Genomic DNA, 22,985 nt, shown 5'->3' with positions numbered 1-22,985 from the left:
TCATGTTAATAAAAGGTATATATCCCAGATCTGCAGACTTGAGAACTGGGGAAATTTATTCTACTTTTAATGGAAATAAGTTTCATGATCCAGAGACAGTAGACAGATGCCTATTTATAAATGAAGATTTACAGTCATATGCAGACTGATTGGTTTTCCAGGCCAGCGTGTTATCTTTTAAAAAAAGTTTCAGTGTCATTTTGAACATTGCTCATCAACATGTTTATTTTATAGAGAAGGAGAGAAGACAAATGTGTAAGATAGTTGATGGGATTTTAGTCTCAAATAGGTAAAAATTGCATGTTCTCACATTGTAATGTTTTTAATCTGTCAGGGAAAAGGAAAAGACTTAGAAATAAGTCAAAAAGTAACTAGACAAATGAAAAATCCCAGCTGAGGTTCTGCCAGCCCTGAAAAGCAGATTATTTCATCTCTCGGAGGATGGGAATAAGAGATGGGGAACTGAGTACAACAATGTCTGCAGAAATAAGAGGGGAAGGACGGAGCTCTGCCAGCTGGCTCCTCCTTCACTGACCAATAGAAGCTCTGCCTCCTCACTGACCACTGAGCCTCATCCCAAGATGGCAGGTGCTCAGGACAACCCGTGTCATTTTGTAAAGCACTTAGAATAATGATGACTATTAGTAGATATTCAATAAGTGTGCATTCTTGCCCCTCCAAACTACCCACCAGTGAACCAACTGGAGGTGCTACTTCCCCACTCCTGATGTTTCTTTCCTGCCACAGCAACTCAATGAAACCCCTGGGCATGCTCAGTTTACCTCCTCCCTTCCTCCTTCAAGATGTCAGCTGCCCACTCAGCTTCTGTAGGAGGAGGCTTGCTGAAATCTGGCTTTGCTGCACCCAGCTCTGGGGCTCAGAATGAGCAGCTTGCTGGGAAAACATACCTCATGCTAAGTTCTCCAATCTGATGTCTCAACTGGAAAGGTGATATTTCATCCTAATCCTAAATGCTCTATTTTATTTCTCCACTTGTTTGGAACCAAGATGGGAAATGGGGTACTTGTTATTGGGATTTCTATTCTGAAGTCCCAAAACATCTCCCCAACATTATAACTCATCTCTGTTTTATTTTGAGGTACATGACTGAGCGACTAAATGCAGACTCTGTGATTCTAGGCCATATTCCTTTAGTGGATGCCCCTTCTTATTTACAAATCTCTCTAATAAATTACATTAAGCAGTTTTTTTTGCCTGCCTGATAAGCTCACCCAACCTGAAATCTCTCTATCCCAGAGATGAATGAGAAGGAAACTTAAATAAATGTTTACAGGGTTCAGAAGATAATAATATGTCACTTTAAATAACCCATTACAGAACCAACAACATATTTATCTCCAAATATATTTCTGCTTTGGAAAATTCCACTTGGAGATAACTGTACAGCTGGAAGATGTCACATAGGCCTACTTCCTGCCTTAATACTAATATTATGTTTTCCCCATCCCCAAGAGCTAATATAGTTTCAAGTATAAACTAACATGGACTAAAATGGTATACCATGGTGATGTTAAAAACAAACAAAAAAACTCAAGCTGAATTTGTTGGGAACTGTGACACGAGCACTAGATCTGGTTCTGCTACTGATGAGCAGTGGGACCCTAAATGAATGGCTTGATGTCATTACAAACTTCAGTTAACTAATCTGCAAAAGGAGTTGTTTGGACTATAATCTCCAAAATTCCTTCCAGCTCTAAAATCGTGTCCTTCTAAGGGCCCGTTAACAAAGAACACAGGGGTAGAATTAATCAGAAAGGCGAGAAGTGTCCCTCCTGAAGAGGAGAACCACTACTATCAGAAATTGCTCACGTCGGGGACATGTCGTGGTAGAAAAGAGTCGGGTTATGGATGAGTGTATTAGTCCATGTTAGCTGCTGTAATAGATAAAACCCCCAAATTTCAGTGGTTTAGCTCAACAGAAATTTGTTTCTTGTTCACTGACTTTCTGATGGGCAGGTTCAGCAGGGACTTGAGGACCCCAGCTCCAGTCCTGTGGCCCCATCACCCTCAGGGCCACTAGTCCTTCACTTCCACCCCATACCAAAAGAGTAAAGAAAGCACACTGGCTTCTTAACCACTCAACTCGACATCTCTCACATTCTATCGGCAGTAATGGGTCATCATAAGACCCTGCCTAGATATGAAAGAACAAGGAAGCTGTAAGTTCTTGGTGGGGCATCCACTTAGCAGCAATAACGTTCTTCTATGGGAAATGAGAATTGATCTTTGGAGAACAATTGCCCCACCTTTCACAGTTAATGTGATGTGCTCTTCACAGACATAAATGTTGTATTTTCTATGGCAACCTCCCCATTAGCAAATGATTTTTGCTTTATCTGGCTTTAATTATGTGACACAAGTGTGCCAAATAAAACAGCACTATTCATGACTAAAATCAAGCTAAACTCAGCTGAAATTTAGCGATGAAATTGCTCTGTGTACCTTTTTGTTTTCAATGCATGCAAGCAGAAATCCAAGCCAGATGACTAAGAAGAGAAAACGTGACTGTAGTTATTTCTGTGCAACTGTAATAAGAATGACGCATGAAGAATGGCTGGATTCAGGTAGAATTCAACTCATCAAGAATGTTTGACAAAATATGTATATATTCCTTGATTGCCCATTCATCATATTTTGGCTTATTGAGCTGCTGACAGCATTATATTTCTTATTTTATGGGGAAAAAAACAGCTCTTTGAAAAACTGTCATGTTATTATCTGAGGTAGCTGAACCTTGTTTTAAATTTGCTCTCTAAGGCAAAGAAAAGTGTAAACTGAGTAAATGCAGGCTTGCACTCAGGAGAAACATTTGGACCTTTGGATTTTGGATTTGGTAACATCTCCACCACACATTATCATCTATCATAGGAAAAAAACTTATTAAAAATATAATTTCTGACCTGTAGGCCAACAATATGTATTAACTCTAGCAAAGGCTGGGAAACTTTTTCTATAAAGGACCAAGCAGTAAATATTTTAGGTCTTATGGGCCATGTAGTTTCTGTCCCAACTCCTCAACTTTGCCTTTATAGCAGGAAAGCAGAAACCAGACATAGTTATGTAAATAAATGGACATAACTGTGTTTCAATAAAACTTTATTTACAAAAGCTGGATGGCAAACTGGAACTGACCTCCAGGCTATAGTTTACTGATCCCTAAACTAGACACAAGATGGCAGAAAACAAAATGGAAAACTTCCTTGCCCGAAGTTAGGATAGGGCCTCAGTTTTCCTCTTCTGTTTTGGAGTTAGATCTTCCAGGTTTGTTTGGAACTTCCTGTATAAAATAGATGCTTGTCCAACAACAGATGAATGGATAAAGATATGATTTTACACACACACACACACACACAATGGAATATTACTCAGTTACAAAAAAGAATGAAATTTTGCCATTTGCAGCAACATGGATGAGCTTGGAAGACATTATGCTAAGTGAAATGAGTGAAACAGAGAAAGACAAATACTGTATGATAACACTTATATGTGGAACCTAAAAAATACAACAAACCACTGATTATAACACAAAAGAAGTAGACTCACTATAAGCTTTTAGGTATAAAATAAAATGTACAACAAGGGAATATAGTGAATATTTTATAATAACTATAAACAGTATAACCTTTAAAAATTGTGAATCACTATATTGTATATATGTAACATAATATTGTACAGCAACTATACGTTAATTAAAAAATAAAATAGTAGATAATGTTTCTATAGCAAACAGGTGAAGAAGGGGAATGATATTTACCAGCTGCTAATGAACAAAGTTTGAGACCCAGAAGATCAAGTTCTAATTTGGTTCTGTCAGTACGGAGGGTGTGATCTCTCTTGCCTCATTTAACTTCAATAGGCCTTTGTTTCTGCTTGCCTGAAATGAGGGAGTTGGGTGAGATTACCTCAAATATCCTTTACATCCCTCAAGTTCTTTTGAGGCTAGAAAGCTAACTGTGCTGGAGAAAACTTTAGACTTGGACCCAGAGGGAACATGCTAAGTATGCCATCTTGAATGAGTTAAACTCTCTAAGCAACAATTTCCTTAACTGTTCAATGAACCTACCACGCCCTACCTGGCGGGATTAAGTGAAATAATGTTTGTGAAAGTAAGTGGCAGGGGACACAAACAGATCTGATGTTCTCCTGTGAGTCAAATCCAAATGTGGATTCCATGACTAACTTAAGGAATCTTTCTTCACTTCAGTTAATACCACTACCATCAGAGTTGTCCCTATCATCTCAGAATCAGGAAGCAGTCTCTAGCAAGTGATCATCAAAGCCAAGTAAAAGTAAATCAAAAAAACGTAAATGTGGCAGATCAAGGCTAATCACAAGGTCTCAAGGATGTAGTTCCCAGGGGCAGAAAGTTCTATCCAAGGAGTGACCATGAATGGGGATTCCCCCTACCCCTTCACTGATGCTCATAGTCCAACTCTTCCCTTCCTGGTGACTGTTCCTTTATCGCAGCCTAAGCCAAAAACCCACATTCTAAGAGAGGGCTGCAGAAGTCACAATGAGGATGGAAGGTTATCACCTCCAACATTCCAGCTACCATGCTGGCATCTGAGGACCTTTCCTCTTGCGGTAACTTTACAGCCTTGCTCTGCAGTTAGCATTGCAATTCTCCTCCTCACGGATGTGGAGGCTGAGGCTCCAAGGGCTTAAATAACTTACCAAAAACAAAACATGCAGGGAGGACTGTTTAATTCCACGGGTGGTGCTCTTACGCTTGAGTATGAATCTCAAGAGAAGATAAGAATCTTTGGGAGGATGTGACAAGCTGAGGCAGGGAATCGGAAATCAAACTTCCTGGTGAACCTGAAAATCAGAGACTGCTCCCCCAAACCACGGGGTTCTCAGATGGGGAGACCGTCAGAATCTAAGTCAGAAGTACCGGATTGTTCTTGACATTGGAATAGAGCCTTGCACGTTGCAGGCGAACTCAACATGTTTTTGAATGAATGAATGAATCAGTGAAGGATTGATTTATATTTAGGTTGCCAGTACCCTACTGAGGCATGGATACAATTATTAGTCTTCTGACTTTTTGTTTTTGTTTTTAGTGCATGTCCTAGCTCTTGCTACAAATCACATTTTTTCTGTCTTTGTTCATCCAACTCTCACCCTTTGAAAGCCTGATCTATTTTCTTTGGCCTCAAATTCTTCTTCCCTTGTTCTGCCTCCTGCTCTCCATTCCAAATGCTTTCAGAACAAATTACTTTTTCTCCTTTTTTTCACCAGTAGAATATGGGGTGAGAGGGAGGACTTTTTGTTTTTATATACATTGAGATCATATGACTTGACTCTATAAACTAAAAAAAAAAAGCACTCACTTGAGTTCATTCATGTTAACACCACATGCTTCTTGTTAAGCATCCTATTTTCAATCATGGGAATAATAATAATCAGGAAGAGGGTGATTTAAGAAATCCATAAACTAAGCCTGGATTTCTTTAGAAATCAAACAATACCAGACCCTACTGGGAAATCTATCTACCCATACCAGCTAACGTGCACTTATTTATCCAAAGAATTTTTTCCCCCGGTATTTCTTCTATGCAGGGTGCTGTGCTAGACCTGGATTAAAAAGGAGCCCAGGGAAAAAGTCATAGTGTGAGAATATGTGACTCAGGAGTTTTTCAGGATCGGGAAGCTGAGCATGGAATTGATTTTGTTCATTGTAAACAAAAACGTGGGGATAACTGGTTGACAGGGGCCCTTCTCCAATTCAACACGTGTTGCTGGGAAATAGTACTGTGCTTGTTCAGCATCTAGTAAGTGTCAGGCGTTGGGCTAGAGTTTTTTATGTTAAATTTTAACCTCAGAACTACTTTCTAAGTCAGGTTTTTAAAAATGAGTCATAAAGACTCAAGCGAATTATTCCAAGTTACAAGGTGTGGAAATGCAAGAGCAGGGATTTGAACTCCAGTCTGTTGGACCCTGAAGCCCCCTGGCTTCTGCAACCACACTGCATACATGCGTGGCCGCCACCCAGCAGGAAAAGAGCAGTTCGCCAGTAGCTGGATGCGGGAACTCGGTAAGAGGACAAAGGAAATGGCCATCACACAAATGTCTTGTGAATAAAGTGGGTGTTGGCTTAGAGATCCCTCATCCCACCAGGTTCGGGCACCCCACCTCTGCACCACAGCTGCCTGAGTCTTCCTGCAACACTGAGAAGTCCTGCATCACTGCGGTGCTCGCGGGATCCTGCAGCAGCGAGGAATCACGCAACTGGCCCAAGGGTTAGCACACCGCCTGCCATCCCTGCATATTAGTAGCAGCAACTCCCACTTACTAAGTGTTTACCACGGACCAGTCTTGGTGAGCTTTGCTAAGCACTTTGCATCCTTGGTTTCATTTCACCTGCCTAACCCTTGGGAGGAGGTGCTACTATTCTCATTTTTGAATTTATTGTTAATCATGAGGAAACAGTTGCTTACGAGTTTGCTTTTCAAGGCCCACAATCTAATTGATAGCAGAACTAGGATTCGAACCTGGCTTTGCCTCCTACCAAACTCTGTGCTCTGAATCTTTAATCTCTCCATTCATCAAATAATTATGTATACTGAAACCTGTTAACTCCATGCAATTCACACATCAGCCCAGATGCTCGCAAGTGATATGTGAGAGTTCAAGGAGAAGGACTTGCTGTGGGAAGCGAGCTGGGATAGGGTGCAGAACAGAACCCACAGAGAACAGAAAAGGCAGGTGCCACGGATGGTCCAGACAGAACCAGAAGAGGTACCACCAGAATCTGTAAGAAAGGATTAGAGATAATGCACAGGCTCCTTTTGTGGAATATTATTGTGACTTTCTCTATATACTGCTCACACACACACACACACACACACACTGCACTGAGATATAGATACGATCCCTCTTTGCCAGTCTTTTTGTGTCTATAAAGTTCTAAGGTGGAAGAACCCATTCAGACGTTGATAAGGACACAGACGCGGTGCGTGAGCTGGGACGGACCAGCCAGCAGGGGCGGGCACGTTTACCACGGCCAGGAAAAGCAAGCATGAACAGCCCACTGGCTTGTTTGATGGGGGCACAATTGAGAGTCCACGTGGGGCCTTTTCCAAACTGCACAGGTCACTCACTATCGACTTCATCGACCGGAGTCTGGATTATCCTGGTGTGTGGGTGTTTCTTTTGGGAAGAGGAGGAGAGGCAGACAGAGGATGGAGGCAGTGTAAGGATGACAGGTTAGGAGCTTCTGAGGAATTTAGGAAGAAAGGAGAAACCCTCTCTTCAGGTCCAAAAGAGAAAATCAAGGAAATTCTCCTCCCTTCTGAGCAGGGGTGAAGAGGTGCCTCCCCGTCACCTGCAGGGAGGCTGGGAAGGCGTCATAACGCGGGTGCCAGTGAGGAGACCCTGCTCAGACTGAAAGGGACACATGAGAGTTGAAGGCTTAAACTCAGAGAGTGACAGAGGCCCCAGGAGCTGCTGCCACTACCCACACACTGGACGGATATGAAATTACAGGTTCTTGCTTTTCCTTTTATTCCATTTTCTTAAAAAAGCACAGAACAGCACTTTGCTCTGAGGCTATAATTACTGTTACAGCATTCGATTATAATATGGGATCTGATAATAATTTTTAAAAATTATAACGTAGCTTCACTTTTCTCAGCATTTTGAATGATTTGTCCAGGAGACGTAGTTCGGGGCTTTTTCAATTCAGTTGTGTTCAAAACAGAGAATGGGCTGCATTTCAATGAGGTAGTTGCACTATGTAGATTTTCCCACTCCCAGTCCGCAGGCTCAGCATTAGAACAAAGAGTGTCTCAGAGCCTAAATTCCGTCTCTGCCTTCTGTTCTTGCCCCTGGAAATCCTCTTCTCTTAATATATATGTTCAGGTCTTGATATGTTATTTTCAATATAGTTTTTAAAAATATAGACTAATATATCAGATTTCTAGTTTTGGATTCTACGTAAGATAAGGTTCAGTCAAAGAAACAAAAACCACTTTAGATATTACAAGCAGAGGGACTGTAACACAGGGCATCGTTTTCACAGAGGGTGGAGGAGCTGCAACCACAAACTGGGGCCAGTGAGCGATCTAGAAACGACCCACAGCAGGAAGCGCCCATGAGCCGGACAGCCGGTGCTGGAGACAGGAGTTTAGGATCCAAGACCACTTGGTGAGAGCTGGAACCACTCAAGAGCTGGGATGTGGAGGGAAGGGCTGTCCCAGAAGAGCTGGATCATGGAGGACATTCAGCCTCTGCTGGAAACGGCCTCCACATTGGCCAGAAATGGGTTCATACATAGAACAGCCTGTGAGCGCCCCCAAGGACAGCGCCAGCGAGGAGTCTTGGTGGTTTCCCAGGCCTTAGATGTAATAGATACAAGTCTGATCGACCTGGATTCAAATCCTGGTTCTCCCACTTACAAGATTTCTGACTCTCGTTCTGGAAGATGAAATGAAAAATTGAAACATGACCTGAGCCCGCCTGAGCTCAGGAAATGAGTAGCTTCCTATTGTCCTGCCGTCTTGCCTGGGTTGCCAATGAGTTACGATGCAGTTGGAGAGCTAATGGCTTCTATTTGTTCATCTCTCTAAATCACTTACTGTATACAGTGCGACCTAATGGAATTGACTGTATCTGGTTGGAAAGTTCTAAGAACAGTGAGGCCTTGCAGTTGTAAATATGAGCATCTCTTTGCAGAGCTCCACCTCCCTTAGCGCCATCCCTAAGGAGAAAATCACAATGAAAGCAGCTTCAGAAGGAGGCTGCACGAAGAGTCAGCCCAAATTGGGTGAATCCCACGTGCACTTTATCAACCTCAGCTATCCGATCAAATAAACAAAGATGTTGGGCTAATCTCCACTGGCCAAGTGCTCTTAAAAAGAGAACACGCTGTCCCCACTCTCTAACTCATGGGGAAATTTATCACAAAGATGTGTGCTATAAACAACACCACACCAGCTACTGCCAAGACGTCCTGGTCAAGTACCAACTCGTACTTGGAAGATCTATGGTTTTTAACACCTGCTATGATATCCTCTTGGGAGCTGGGATCAGTCCTTTTAAGTGAGGGACTGCTGCTAGGCTCAGGGGAAAGAAGGCAAACAATTATAAATACTGTCAACTAAGTCTGATTCGAAACTTGAACTTGAGAGTTGACGCAGGAGAAACTTACGAGGGAGAGAGAGAGTTAGACTTCAGTAACTTAAGTTATATTGGGGTAAACTTCCTAAAACTTTAAATAATAGGATTCTAGAAATGTTCTAAATATAGTTTAAAACCACTCTGTAATTGATCAGAAAGGAGCAAGTTGGAGATGGACAGTTTCTCCCAGGTTACAAAGAAGCCGTCTCAGATTTCCTCCCATGCCCCTGAAAAATAAGCCCCTCCACCACCGTTTATTAATCATCTGTTGTATACCAGGCAAATCATTTCCACTGAGGATTTCTAAGTCTCGCTGCACACCTGCAAGGCATGCATCATTAGATTTACCTAAATCTTAGAGATGAGGAAACCAAGATGAAAGAAGTTAGGTGGGGCACCCTAGGTCAAGGGAGCAGAAGTGTGATTCCAATCCAGGGCTGCTCGCCTCTAAGGCTGTAAGGTCTTTCTTCTTTCCGCTAGACCACTCTGTCTCTTCTGTGAGAAACTATTACTCACTCATTTATTCATTAAAAAAATAGTCAATGAAGGCTAACTGTGTACCTGGAACTGTACTAGGCTCAGAAACTGCAAGAATAAGCACGACGCTGAGCAGCTTTGCAGACGCAGAATATTCACAGTAACTCGAAGTTTCTCCGTCCTGAAAGGAAACAGGCTATTCTGTAAACAAGGACTGCGTGTGCCATTACAGGCATTTACGTGATGTTACCCATTAGGTAGCAGAGGAGACTTATTAACCACAGGATAGAATGAAGGAGATGGAATTGAGACAGGAAGGAAGGGGGCAGGGCACAGCCATTAAAGGAATAACACAGCAATTAGCACCAAGACGGTGGAAAAGTCAACTCCCAGTAGACCTTGAGGCCCTAGATGGCAGGAGATTTGACTTCCAATGGACCTTGAGCTTCATTATATGCTCATTGTAATATATTAGCATCATAAATGGCACTCCCCCAGGTGCTGTGATGGTTCTGAGGCTGACCTTGAAAGGTCCAAAAAAGGTTGGTAGCCCAATTCCTGGGAATCCCAGCCCCTTGGAATAATCCTCCCACTTGTTAGCATATGAAGCTACTGAACCCATAAAACCAACCACGCCCCCACACCTTGTGGTCGCTCTCTCCTCTGAGTGAGATAGATCACAATCTGCCTATGGAATGTGTATCTGCTTTTACTATAAACTAAACACCCACCCCAACACCTCATGGCCTCTCCAGCCTTCTGCGACGGCCTACACTCAGTTGTCTATGGAGTGTGCACCTCTGAATAAATCTACTTTTATTCAATTATGGCTCACTCTCGAATTCTTTCCTGCACAAAGCCAAGGACCCTCACTTCAAGGGGCGAGTCCCAGGGACTCGTCCAAGACCCACGATACTGCCGTCTTCTCATGCCCCTTTTGCCTGTATCAGAATCAGAAGTATAAGAATGAACACCGTGGTTCTCATGTCGGAGCTCAGTCTTAGCTTGGCCAGTCAGTTGTCAGCTTTTGTTTCAGGCTTTCTTTGGGAAACAGACAGTTCACATCTTCTATACTCTTATTCTCCCATTCTCATTCTAGAATAAAAGGGAGAAATTAGCCCACTTTCTTCCTGGGGTGGTGATCATCAGAAAGAGTTTGGGTGTCTGAAAAATTCAGGTTTCCATTCCTTCTGTTAGGGACCCCCGCTCTGCTTACATGGACAATCCTTTGAGAAGCTTCTTCTGGTCCTGAACTTGATTTGCATCCTTTCTCTACCTGCTAATTGCCAACACTGCTTATGGTTACAGAGTTGAGTTCCTGACCTTTCCTTTTTGATATTCCAACGACTTCTTTGTGGCCTTGGTGACATCCTGAAAAGCACAGGATTGAAGTAGTATAAATATTGTGTGACCACGGCACCTCTGGCTTCATCATGAGAGGCAAAAACGTGTATCTGGAGGGAGAAATCCTACAGAAAAAGCAGCATCCTAGGAGTATCAAAACATCAAAATATGTAGCTGCATATAAACTTGTGTGGTTACACATCCTAATTTGATCAACTGGAAGTTAAATGTAAATATATGACTCATGCCTGGAGGATATAGAGCAGAAAACAATCTTCCATTAATTGCGGAGACCTTCAAATTAAGCACAGTTGATGTCTTCCTATCAAGTCTCTCGCTGATATACAAACAAATAAAAAGTTAGGTGCAATCTCGTCCTTAGGGAAATATCAAGTCTAAAATCCGACAGCAGCAGGAAGGAGGTTACTTCCAACCGAGACTCGGAACGTGGAGATATACGGGCCCTGGTGCCCTGAGCATGTAATATTTATCACAGTCATACAACTTTAATTTTTTCTTCTTTGCTGGGGAAAGAAAGACTACTTCTTTTTTTTTTTTTCCTCTGCTTTTGGTAAAGCTCAGCACTGCAGAGGGAAGGAAAAAAAGAGAACCTCTTCCATTTGGAATTTTCCACTGCCTCCATCAGTCGAATTGGGCAAACATAGCGGGAGACACAGAGCCAGAAAGAAATGCAGGAATGATGATTTGTCCTGGTGAGTTTCAGAAATGCTTCAGGGTCCTCAAGGCTGATGGTTAACCTGTGCTAAGTGGGTGATTATGCCTGATTCACTTCTGCATTCTCTCTGGATACACAGAGTGGCTCCTACGCAGACACAGAAAGCATGAGACTGCTGTCTGCTCTAGAAACCCAAGGCGGTTTGCCCCTTGCTGTGAACATTTGCTTTAATCCCTGTCTCCCTTGGGGGTAGAAATGAGTATAAAAGTATTACTCCCCAAATTTCCTCTCCCCATCTCCAAGCCCCACTTATTTTTAGACTTGAGGATTAGGTAATTCTCTGGGCCAGGACCCCTGTAATTCTAGAAGAAAGAGAGCAAATAAAACAAGTTTTGGGGGCCTTGGCTGGGCTTAGTGGATGGAGACGGGTAGTGAGGACACCACGTCACAGGGCAGGCAGGGAGTGGGTCCCAGAGAAAGAGAATCAAACATCTGTCTATTTATGACTCAGGATTTAACTTGAGTCTCACCCATTTGGGGACCTGAGAGACTTTAGAGAGAACAGGCACCTGTCGTGGCCCAAGAAACTTCTGGCGTGATTGCACCCTGGCACAATGGGGCACTTACTGCCCCCGGGGATGATTTTTACACTTTCTGTAGCCTGCATCCGTTTGACACTGTGACAAAAGTCTATAGTCCCTGTCGCTGGAAGAATTCACAGACACACAAATATTCAAACATTTGTATTATGTTTTCAAGGCACTGACAGGCCCAGAAGCCCGCTCTTGGGGCTCCTTGGACCCTGAGTTATGGATCCATGCTAGAGGAACTACGAAATAATCAAAGTGCACTACTAGCCACAACTTGTAAAATAATAATAATAATAGTAGTAATAATAACAATAATAAGGAGTTGGGAAAAGGAAGGTGACTAGAAAGAAAGGGAAGTACAGAGATTCCTGAACAAGGAGTTTTTGTTCCCCTATCCAAAGTGGTACCCAAAAGCCATTAACTTCTTGCACTGATGAAAAATAAGAGTTATGATCATAACTCTCTGGAGTTTGTTAAATGATGATCACATGCCTGCCATTGCCGTAAGCGTTAGCTGTATCAGGACTTTAAATCTGCACAGCTCTGGAAGGTAGGTACTTTGTGCCCATGAACTGATGAGTACACTGTGGGTCAGAGGGAATAAAGCTATGAATCTCAGCCATATGATGCTAGAACCTCCAGGATGAATAAGACGCAACTGGTGTTCATGCCAGATTTTGTCCTCACACCAGAGCCTGCAACACACATCCCAACTCAAGTTTCAATCCAGGTATGCCCTGCAAAGATTTAGGAAGGCTAGAGGGGGAAATGCCTTGCGGGAGGTGGTATATAAGCCAATGTGGTAGATCAAACCCAGATGTGAACAGCTCGAATGCCTAATGGAGTGTTTTGCTTCTTGCACAGAAACACCCCTCATTAAAATGACCAATGAACTATGATGATACTCCTCTTGTATGCAGTGAGGATTCTGTCAGTCACATGCCAGCTGTGAGGAAGGAAGGGTGGAGAGAAGGGGGCGAAGGCTGGAGAGAAAGCCTCTTCTGCACTTCTTCTGAAAATTGGAGGAAAGTGTGAATGCACAAGTGTGTATGGTGACATGTTTGTAAAACGCCAATTCACAAGCAACTGTCGGGGTCAGGAATCCATTAAAATCTTTCCAGTAACTGATCCCAAATGTGCAGACCGAATCCTGGCCAAAGAAGCTTCCTCACAGTGTGGGCATTTAGCTAAGCTCCGCAGCTTTGGGTCGAACAAAATAAAACCCGTCACAGGTTGGACTGGCAGCCCTGGAAGTGGTCCATGGAGCTGTGGTTTTCAGCTTTAGCTCTGACTCAGTGGCATGATGTGACCAGCCATGAGGCAACTTACACTATTCAAAGTCCGAATGATTCATCCTGTGCAAGCGCTGAAGTGGGCTGCAGGTTATCCCCACAGATTTGCATCCCAGGCTGCCTCTTGGGAAGAAGATCTGAAAAGACTGGTGTATCAGGCCGCTAACCAGATACCTTGCCCTGGTTCGTGTCAGTACAGGCACGTGCACCTCAGCAGAAAGCAAGCCAGTACATGTGTGCGTGGGAAGTGCTGCATTCACACTCCACGGGGACACGCGCCGGGACAGTGGTCCTCAGCCTCAGCATCGCCGGTGTCTGTCCCCAGCCTCTCTGTGCTGATGCGGGATCATCATAGAACCAGAGACACATCACAAAAGGCGACAGCTTTAGCAAGAAAAAGTTAACGAAGCCTTTAAAAGAATGGAAAGCTTTATAAAATGTTGCAAAAAGAAATTATAGGAAAAATCATAATGCTTTAAAATACAGCTGGATAGCTGAAGCCTGTGCACCATCTAATCAGAATCAGCTAAACCAGAGGCTGGTAAATGTTTCCTATGAAGGGCCAAGCAGAAGCATCTCAGGCGCGGCGGGCCGGGAGGTCTCTCCAGTCCGCCCTCGCGGCGGGAAAGCAGCCAGAGACGACGCGCACAAGCCTGGGCCCGGCTGTGGGCCGGTAGGACTTCATGTATGGACGCTGAAGTTCCCAGTTCATATAACTTTCACGTGCTGTCAAATCGTATTCTTCTTTTAATTTTTCCCCCAAGCATCTAAAATGTAAAAACCATTCTTAGCTTGACAGCCATTCACAAAGACAGGGTGGGTCTGACGGGCCCAGGGCTGTAGTTGGTCCTCCCTGGATTGGGTCACTAATATGGTGACATCTGAGCAATGGGACCCCTGACGCGACTCTCAGGCAGTTATAGGATGACTCTGGGCAGCAAAGCCCTCGGGGAGAGAAGGGATGGAAAGGACAGTGGGACCAGCTGTAGGACAGAGGGCCTTCTCAGCGCTTCTGCATGGTTGAGGGCACTTGATGGTGTTTGTGAACCTTCACAGGCCCCTAGGCAGAAAGCAAACATTTTTCTGCCGCACACAGTGGGATGTTGTGGAGCCTAGAAGCCAGTTTCTCCACCGTCCTTTTCACTGGGGCAGCTCAAACCCTGCAAGAGGCTGACATTTCAGTAATGAACTAATGTTACTCTGACAAAATGAAACAAAAACAATCAAAGTCACCATTTACATTAAGACATTTTTCTTTGAAGGCATTACTAAAGATGAAAAAATTAAGTCTGCTCCAAGAATCAGATTGGGTTGTCTCTCCACAGCCTGGTTTTGGCCCTGTAGAAACCAGGGCTATGATTCCAGGGTGAGGCAGAGCTGATGAAGTGGGGAGTGGCCAAAGGCATTGGAATCCCCCAGCATGACCACAGACCCATTCGTCAAAGGCCTTTATCTACTGTAGCTTGGTCGTGGAAGCGGTCCATTACCTGTGTCAGCCAATCAGGGTGTCATTTTGTGCCATCTCTGGTTGTGAAAAAGTCCTTTTAAGAGAAGCTATCAATCCCCTTCCAGGATGGGTCTACATGACCTTGGCCACTATACTGCCATCAGGTGCTCCCCTCGGCCCAGACAACTGTATTAGACTCACATGCAGAGCTTTAAAAAAAAATACAGATACTTAAGGTCCACCCAGACTGTTTCTGATTCAGTCAACAGATGTGTATTTGGAAAAAAAAAAAAAGTCACCCAGGTCATTCTAATATCAGTCAGGTTTGAGCTCACTTCTCTAGTTAACCAGCGAGGCCAGTCTTTACAGCGGTGAAGGAGTGTGGAAACGGACAGTCTCCACAGAAATCGCTGTGGCCAAGCTCGGCACGAGCCTCGGGGACTGCCAAGCATTCTATTTCCATCCTGAGTAACATTGAATTACAAGTTTTTACATAATTTCGGCTTTAAACCACACCTTGTGTCTGCCCCAGTAGAACTATACCCTCCCCCAATACATTCAGTTATTCACACTTATTTTTTCCCCAAATACATCACTTTCAATTCAACCATCAGAAAACATTTGTTGAGCACAAACTATATGCACGACTGACAGCTACCTGTGGCCTCTGCCTGCGGCAGGTGCTTTTCTCCACATGCGTAATCTCACGCTGCCAAGCCGAAGCTCCTTATTACAGCGCCGGGATGCTTTGCGCCTCAAGGCTAGAGACATGCAGCTCCGTCTGCTTGGATTGATTACCTCCTCCTCCACCTGCAAATAACTAACCTCTATCTCTCTCTCCAAATCAGCTAAACTACTGCATGCTCTGGGAGGCTCTCCCTGGCCCGCCAGAGTTTCTCCCCTGGACCACAGCAGTCACCCCTGACTGCTCTCTTTGCTGCCCCTCTGGCCCCCTTTTGCATCCTTCACACAGCATTGGAAGGACTTTTGAAAAATATAAATCAAATCAAGTCACTCCTCCACTTAAAACTTTCCTATGATTCCCTATGAAACTTGAAAGGTGTAGCCAACTCCCCTCCATGGCCTCTGAGACTCCCCTGATGGGACCTGGCCTCTGGTCACCTGTCTGATGCCACCTGTGTCTCCTTCCCTTCTCCTCCTCCACCCTCACTGGCCTCCTTGCTCTTCTCAAATCTACCACCCGCGCTCCTGCCTTAGGGGTTTTGTGCTTGCCTCCCTCCGCCTGAACCCTCATTTCCCTGAGCACACGGTGGGCACTGTTTTCATTCCTGTCCCCGCCCCTACCTCCCTCCACAGGGAGGCTTCCTTGAGCCCTCAGCACAGTGTTGGGGATAGACTGGCGGGCAAGATAAAGTCCCTGTTCTCAATTTGACATTCTATTAGGAGCAGACAGAAAGCCAGATCTACATTAATAAGGTTGACTCAAGCAGTGGTAAGTAATGTAAAGAAAATAAAACAAAATGATGTGATAGAAATTTGTTCCCCATCACAGTGCTGGCACCTACAACAGCACTTGGAATGCTGTTGGCATTGAGTAAATAGTAGTTAAAAAATGAGTTCCCTTTTGCGTATGCACATTCTTTTTTCATATTAAAACAAAATGGATCATAATTTATGTACTGTCCTATGTTCTACATTTTTCTGTTAATATATCTTGGATAGTTTTTCACATAAGCACATGCAGACCTACCCAGTTATTTATTGTTTTCATCCAATTGAATTGCACAGAGTTTATTTTTATTTACCCAGTTTTCTGGTGACAGATCATTTTTGTTTTGTTTTTCTTTATTTTTTGGTAATTCGAAACATCACTTTACCGAACATCATAAATATGTATCTTGATACACTGGGCACCATATTAGTGAAGAAAATTCCTGGGGATGAAGTGATTGGATTAAAATAATACAAGCAATATAATTTTGATAGATGTTGCCAAATTATCCTCAAAAACGATGCTGCTGTTTGAACTCTTTTATGCTCCCGGTGGGTAATTATAATAATGCTTTTTCCATATACCTCATAGTTCCCCTGTATTACCAGACTTTTAGTTTGTCAATCTGATAGATTTCTCCTTGTTCTGTTTGATTTGCATTTCTTTAACTATGAATGATGTGGAGCATCTTTTCTTATGTTTATTGGCTATTTGCATTCCTTTCTGAACTGTCTTTTCACATCCTTTGCCCTTTATTCTCTTGGGTTATTCATCTTTTTTCTTATTCTTCTCCGTGGGTTCTTTGTAAATTGAGGAAATTTGCTTTATGATTCACATTGCAAATATTTCTTCCTGGTTTGTCTTTTTTTTTTTTCACTTATTTATTTTACATTTATTTATTAGTGTATTTTTATCTGCTATACAGAGGTTTTTGAGTTGTATAAATGCAAACGTATAATTTTTTTTTTGTGGTTCCTAGGCAATGATTTATTTTTCATATAATAAACATCATAGTGTTCTCATCAAGAACAAAATTATTGCCTTAGTCCATTTGGACTGCTAAAACAAAATGCCACAGACTGGGTGGCTTTAAACAGAGATTTATTTCTGCCAGTTCTGGAAGCTGGGAAGTCCAAGATCAAGGCACCAGCAGATTCAGTGTCTGGTGAGGGCCTTCTTCCTAATTCACAGACAGAAGCTTTCTGTGTCCTCACTTGGTGGAAGGGGTAAGGGAGCTCTCTTTTATCTCCTTTATAAAGGCACTAATCCAATTCAGGAGGGCTCCACCTTCATGACCTAATCACCTCCCACAGGCTCCCCACCTCCTAATACCATGGCACTGGGGATTAGCTTTTCACATGTGAATTTGGAGGGGCATAAACATTCAGTCTATAGTAGTCAAGTGAAAGTCAAAATTCCTAGAATCTTGGCATTAAGAGGGCCCTTATAGAAAGTCAAGGAAAACTTTCTAGTGAATGACAGAATCTCTTCATTGATATCTCTGACAGAAGATCAGCCAGATTCTCCCTCAGCCTCCACAGGAGTTGAGTTTCCTATTTGAAGAGGCAATCTTTTATATTGTTAAACAACTTTTTATTCATCTGTTCAAAAGGAACTGTGGGTACAGCATGCACAGGGGTCAAGGGCCAGAAATGATGGCACCTTCCTGGTCTGCACATTCTTCATCTTTAGTGTGAGTTAGTTCCTCCTAATACAGAGCCAAACACTGTCTCCTGGTGTTTCCTCGTGACTTGGTAATAAAGTGAGCACATTTGAAATAACAGATTCTGCCAATCTTTTCGATCCAAAATCAAACCAACACTTCATGATAAGGATCATCACTAACTAATTGTATAGTAAATTCTGGCACAGATTTTATTCTCTGGTGATGTTATCAAGTAATAAGTATTTCCTTCCAGTTCATAGGATGTACTTCTGTGAGTTTGCCTGTGAGACAAGTTCTGTATATCAATGCAATTTCCCACTGACTTTTATTATGTAATTAGGTATATGACGGTCTTGTACCAACATCCGTTATGCAAATAGAGCTATGTTCCCATGGAGGGTGTTGCAGATGGAGTGGTTTATAGAACACCTAGAAACAGAAAGGCACTGCACTAGGAACCGTGTGAGAAATAAGGCAGTAATTCCAACCTTCAAAAATAAAAACTACAGAGAAGAGGAGCAAGGGAGGAAAAGGCCAGAGAGAGATTTATAGCTTAAAATGATCATTACTCCAAAGAAAAACTGCAGCCTTTTATTGCTCACTTCTCTCTTCTCTGGGGGGAAAATCAACAGAAGTACCTGGGAGACTAGAATTCCCATGATGCACTCTGTTCCCAAGATGGCTGATGCTGCCTCCACTGAGGACACATGAATGGTAGGGTGGCCAGATTTTGCAAAAAGAAGAAGAAAAAATGCAGAACACTCAGCTAAATTAGGATTTCGGGTAAACAATGATTAATTTTAGTGTAAATATGTCTCAAATATTGCATTGGTGCCCTGATTTCTATCTGGCAATACTAACGAATGGTCAACTTCTTATCGTCCCTCTGGAAATGTTAAATTCCATAAAGATGACCCTTGGGGTAACCCCAAATGTACGAGCTCCTTCTACTGTGTGTTAAAAACTCTTGGTTGCCATGTCAGAAGCCATCCTCATCCTGAGATGTTCCTAACGTCTTAGGGAAAAACCCAACCACATATCTCATCTACCCCTAAACATACTCTGACCTGAGGAACAACTACTACATGCTTTCCCACCAGAAACTCCCAGCGAGTTAAAAAAGATCACGGTGTTTGTTCCATTTCAAATGGTAGTTCGTATTCGATCACGTCATACCTGCAAAGATGGTCTTGAATTGGAAGGAGACACGCTGTCTTCCCAGGGTCTTGTATAAATACACAAAGTGGGAGGACTTGAGGGGAAAACAAAATCTCATTGGCTCATAAGTGAAAGTAATCACTTCTGACATCTCCTGGACCGGTCTGAATACAAAAACAGTCTAGGTAATGACTTCATGAAGAAAGTTAAAGCCCCCTGCTGAATAGATAAGAATAAATGTCCTCATCAGCTTCCACAAGTAAAGGGACAAATGAGAGAGCAAATCTCAGCCAATATCGTGCACGACGAATATAAACAGCTCTCATTTTGCGTTAAGTGTGTTTTATATATATTAACTCATTTGTTACTCAGAACAGTCCTGTGAGGGAGGAACTCTTATTAGTTCCATTTTACTGCTGAGAAGCCTGACTCGCAGAGGAGCTAACGAATGACCCAAGGTTACACCACCAGGAAGTAGCCGAGATGGAATTCGAACCAAGGCAGGGAGTACAATGTTTCCTTTCCACGATGCCACTTTTTCCTCAGAGTAGCTGGCAAGCGAAAAGCAAAATAAAATCTTCTCAATAACCATGTGGAGCAAATTGAATGGCCTCTCCAGAGGGTTTATTCTGATTCTACGAGAATCCACACTGGGCAGCCACAGCCTCCACAGCACATACCTAAATACCCAGCAGACCCCCTTTCCACTGACAAGCATCACAACTGTCTATGGACAGCCCCGTCACCCATTCTGCTCCCAAAAGTGAAGCAAAGAGGATGACAAAAGAGTAGAGTGGACTGAATGCCTGAGACCTGCCTGGCAGCCCTAGGACTTTGAACCAGTCATGGGCTCACCCCTGCCATGGTTTCCTCATCAGAACAGAAAACGATAAGGTGGTCGTGGCAGCCAGCCTAGAGCGAGTCCCTACTCCACATGTACGGCACCTAGAAGGCTGGGCTCCTGACTCCCATGGCTGCCCCCACTTTGTAGATGAGGTGATTGCATCACAGAGGAACAAAGTCACCTTCCAGAAGTCATATATCCAACAAGGGGCAGAGCCAGGAGTTCCTCATGCCTGCCTCACTTCCTGGAAGCAGCTATAGCCTGTGGGCTGCATGGTTGTGGTGTTCATGCCGCCAGGGAGCTGGTCCTGGTCTTACACTTATTTCTGGCTGTGTGATACGTTATTTAACATTTCTATGTCTTGTTTACTTCATCTATAAGCCAGGGGAAATTGCAGACTTTCAGTGACAATTACGGAAGATAATATATGTAAATTGCCTAGAATATAGTCATCAACGCAACCTGGCTATTACTGTTGCAATTTCTGTTACTACTATTACTACTACCATTGCCATTACTAGTACTATTATTATTACCATCGCTATTACTATCGTTCTCGCCACTGCTATTTATGCCTCTCCTATTTCAGCACCCTGTCTCTGTCTTATAAAAGGAAGAATCGACAGCTCAAAAGGTCTGTAATTCTTGAAATTCTAGAAATCTGGAAGGGAAAAAAGAAAACAAAGACCATAGTTACTTCAAGAGAAAGAAGTCTTTATGGAGGGCTGCTGGGAAAAGATCAAAAGGAGAAAAGATCTGAAATATCCAACCCTTTGAGTTTCAAATATTTTATTCCCATTTGGTTTGAGATATTCAAGTCCCAAACTTGGCGTGAACTTGGAAAGTTCTCTCCTTGGTTATCAATGTATTTCCTAAGAAGGATCCACGCAATAAAGGAATCCAAACTGAAAATGCCCTGAATTCTCCCATCCCCTGCCGTCCCCTCAACTCTACTCGCCCTCCGCCTCAATCACCTGAACGTGCCCACTGGCAGTGTTTCAAAAGGCGGCACTTAAGTTTCCACCTGTCCCTCTTATTCAATGTCTTCTCTCTCCCAGGGTAGTTTTAAGAGGTAAATAAGGACAAAATGAAGATGAAAGAAGCTTCTATTGTGTTCTAAGCTTTGTTGGACTTTATTCTCCTGGTCAAGTGCCTCTCCCCCCGCACAGCCTGTGGGTGGGTTAGCATCCTACTCCTCGTGTCTACTTCATTCATCAGGAGAGGAAAGGATGGCTGCTGAGATCAGGTGCCTTCTTGGACTGTGTGGGGACTGATGGAGGCCACATGCTGGCAGAGTTTGCACAGACACACGTCCACATACGGACACTGGTAACTTGGCCAGAGCCTCACTCCTTACTGTGACTTAAGAGGCTACTAGTGACTGCTCTTGACCTTTCACACCCTATCACTCCCACTCTCCCATATTGAATTGCTCCGAGTCCTTGAATGCCCACTGTGCTCTCTCTCCCTTCATTCATGTCTGATGCAAACAGTTCTTCTGTATGGAAAACTCCCTTCCCCACCTCCTTCCTTCTACTCATTCTGAATGGTGAGGTGTAAACGTGGCATCTTCCAGGCAGTCATTCCAGATCACAGAGCCTGGGCTCCTTGTCCTGCCTATGTGTCCCTCTATTCTGAGTGTCAGCTAACCCGCATTTATTCAGCATCTTCTTATGTGCTGAGCCCTGCTCTAAGCAATGGAGGAAGGGTCATTTTAGGGAGGAATGAGGACAGCATCAGCTACAAGAGGATGCTGTGGTCAAGAGTAAGTGCAGGAGGCTGCATGAAATTGGGAAACCAGAGATGAGCCTTCTAAAGGGGGAGCTACTATTTAAGCAGAATCTTGGAGGCTGAGAAATCAACCATAGAAGGATCTGGAATAGAATATTCCAGGGGGAAAGAGCTATGTACACATGCTGGGGCCAGAATGGGTGTGGTGTGTGGGAGGGACAGGGAACTCCCTGGGGGGCAGTACTAGTGGTCTGTTGGTGTGTCAGTAAAACCATTGTCACGGCCAGTTTACATTCACTGTCATCTGATGGACACTGAGCACTTGGACATATGAGGAGAGGTTTAGAACAAGACAGTCATTGCTACCACTTACTGGCTGTGCAGCCTTGGGCAAGTTAGTTAACTCCTCTGATCCTCAGCATGTTATTAAAAGTAGACCTTGGAGTTTGTCAGACTGCTGCTATTTTGAGAATGGGGTAGCAAAATGTTTAACTTGTCTGACATTCCTTTTTCTTCTATGCCAAGTTTGTCACCCACATAAGCCTGACATTCAGGATACAGTCAATATATTGTGCACATTATCCTTGCTGCTGTCACTCATTTGTGTGGAAGGAATAATACCAGCAATTCGCAGATCTTTTGAAAAAGAAATACAAATTACGTACAGCACCCAAAACATAGTAAGGATTTACCGTGTTAGCGTGGCGGACAGTCCTTAGTTTGTGTTTTCCCAGCAAACGTTTCTCCATCTACTAGAATCATTATTTCCTTGAGGGAGGGACTTCTTCCAGTTGGATGTATTTGGTGGGACTGTTAATTGGGCGCCCTTTATCTCCCCAGCCAAGTGCCCCACACAAAGCCAAGCAGATACCTCTTCCCTGAAATCTGAATCATGAGCATAGTCAACAAGACGGAAAAACATGGCATTCATTCATTCCAGCAATGGCGCGTAAGCAAGTCTTCCTGTGTGAGAGCATCACTGTGACTTCTGCTTCCTCCAGTCTCTGGTAAGGTCTGTTCTTTTTCTATCAATTCCAGAGTTTCCTTACAGTCTTCTGATACATTGCCTTTTGTTTAAATTAAGCAGGGTTATTTTCTTTTGCTTGCGACTCCATATTATCCATCTCTAGAGCTGCATGATGATGATGATGATGATTGTTGTTATT

The 22,985-nt window shown here is 43.4% G+C and overlaps 1 protein-coding gene and 1 long non-coding RNA gene across 18 annotated transcripts in view; both read right to left on the bottom strand.

The window, feature by feature from the left end:
- LDB2 (LIM domain binding 2) overlaps positions 1–22,985 on the bottom strand; it is a 377,068-nt gene that overhangs the window by 143,143 nt on the left and 210,940 nt on the right. The gene's annotated exons all lie outside the window — the stretch shown is intronic.
- Positions 3,101–4,488, bottom strand: LOC140700595 (uncharacterized). Its single transcript, XR_012079018.1, has 3 exons — positions 4,429–4,488; positions 3,776–3,895; positions 3,101–3,298 (listed from the first exon to the last, which is right to left on the bottom strand). It is a non-coding gene; the product is annotated as an uncharacterized lncRNA (long non-coding RNA).

This window comes from Vicugna pacos, chromosome 2, assembly GCF_048564905.1.
Source record: "Vicugna pacos chromosome 2, VicPac4, whole genome shotgun sequence".
In the NCBI taxonomy this organism is placed as follows: Eukaryota; Metazoa; Chordata; class Mammalia; order Artiodactyla; family Camelidae; genus Vicugna; species Vicugna pacos.
This window is presented reverse-complemented; position numbering and strand designations above follow the sequence as displayed.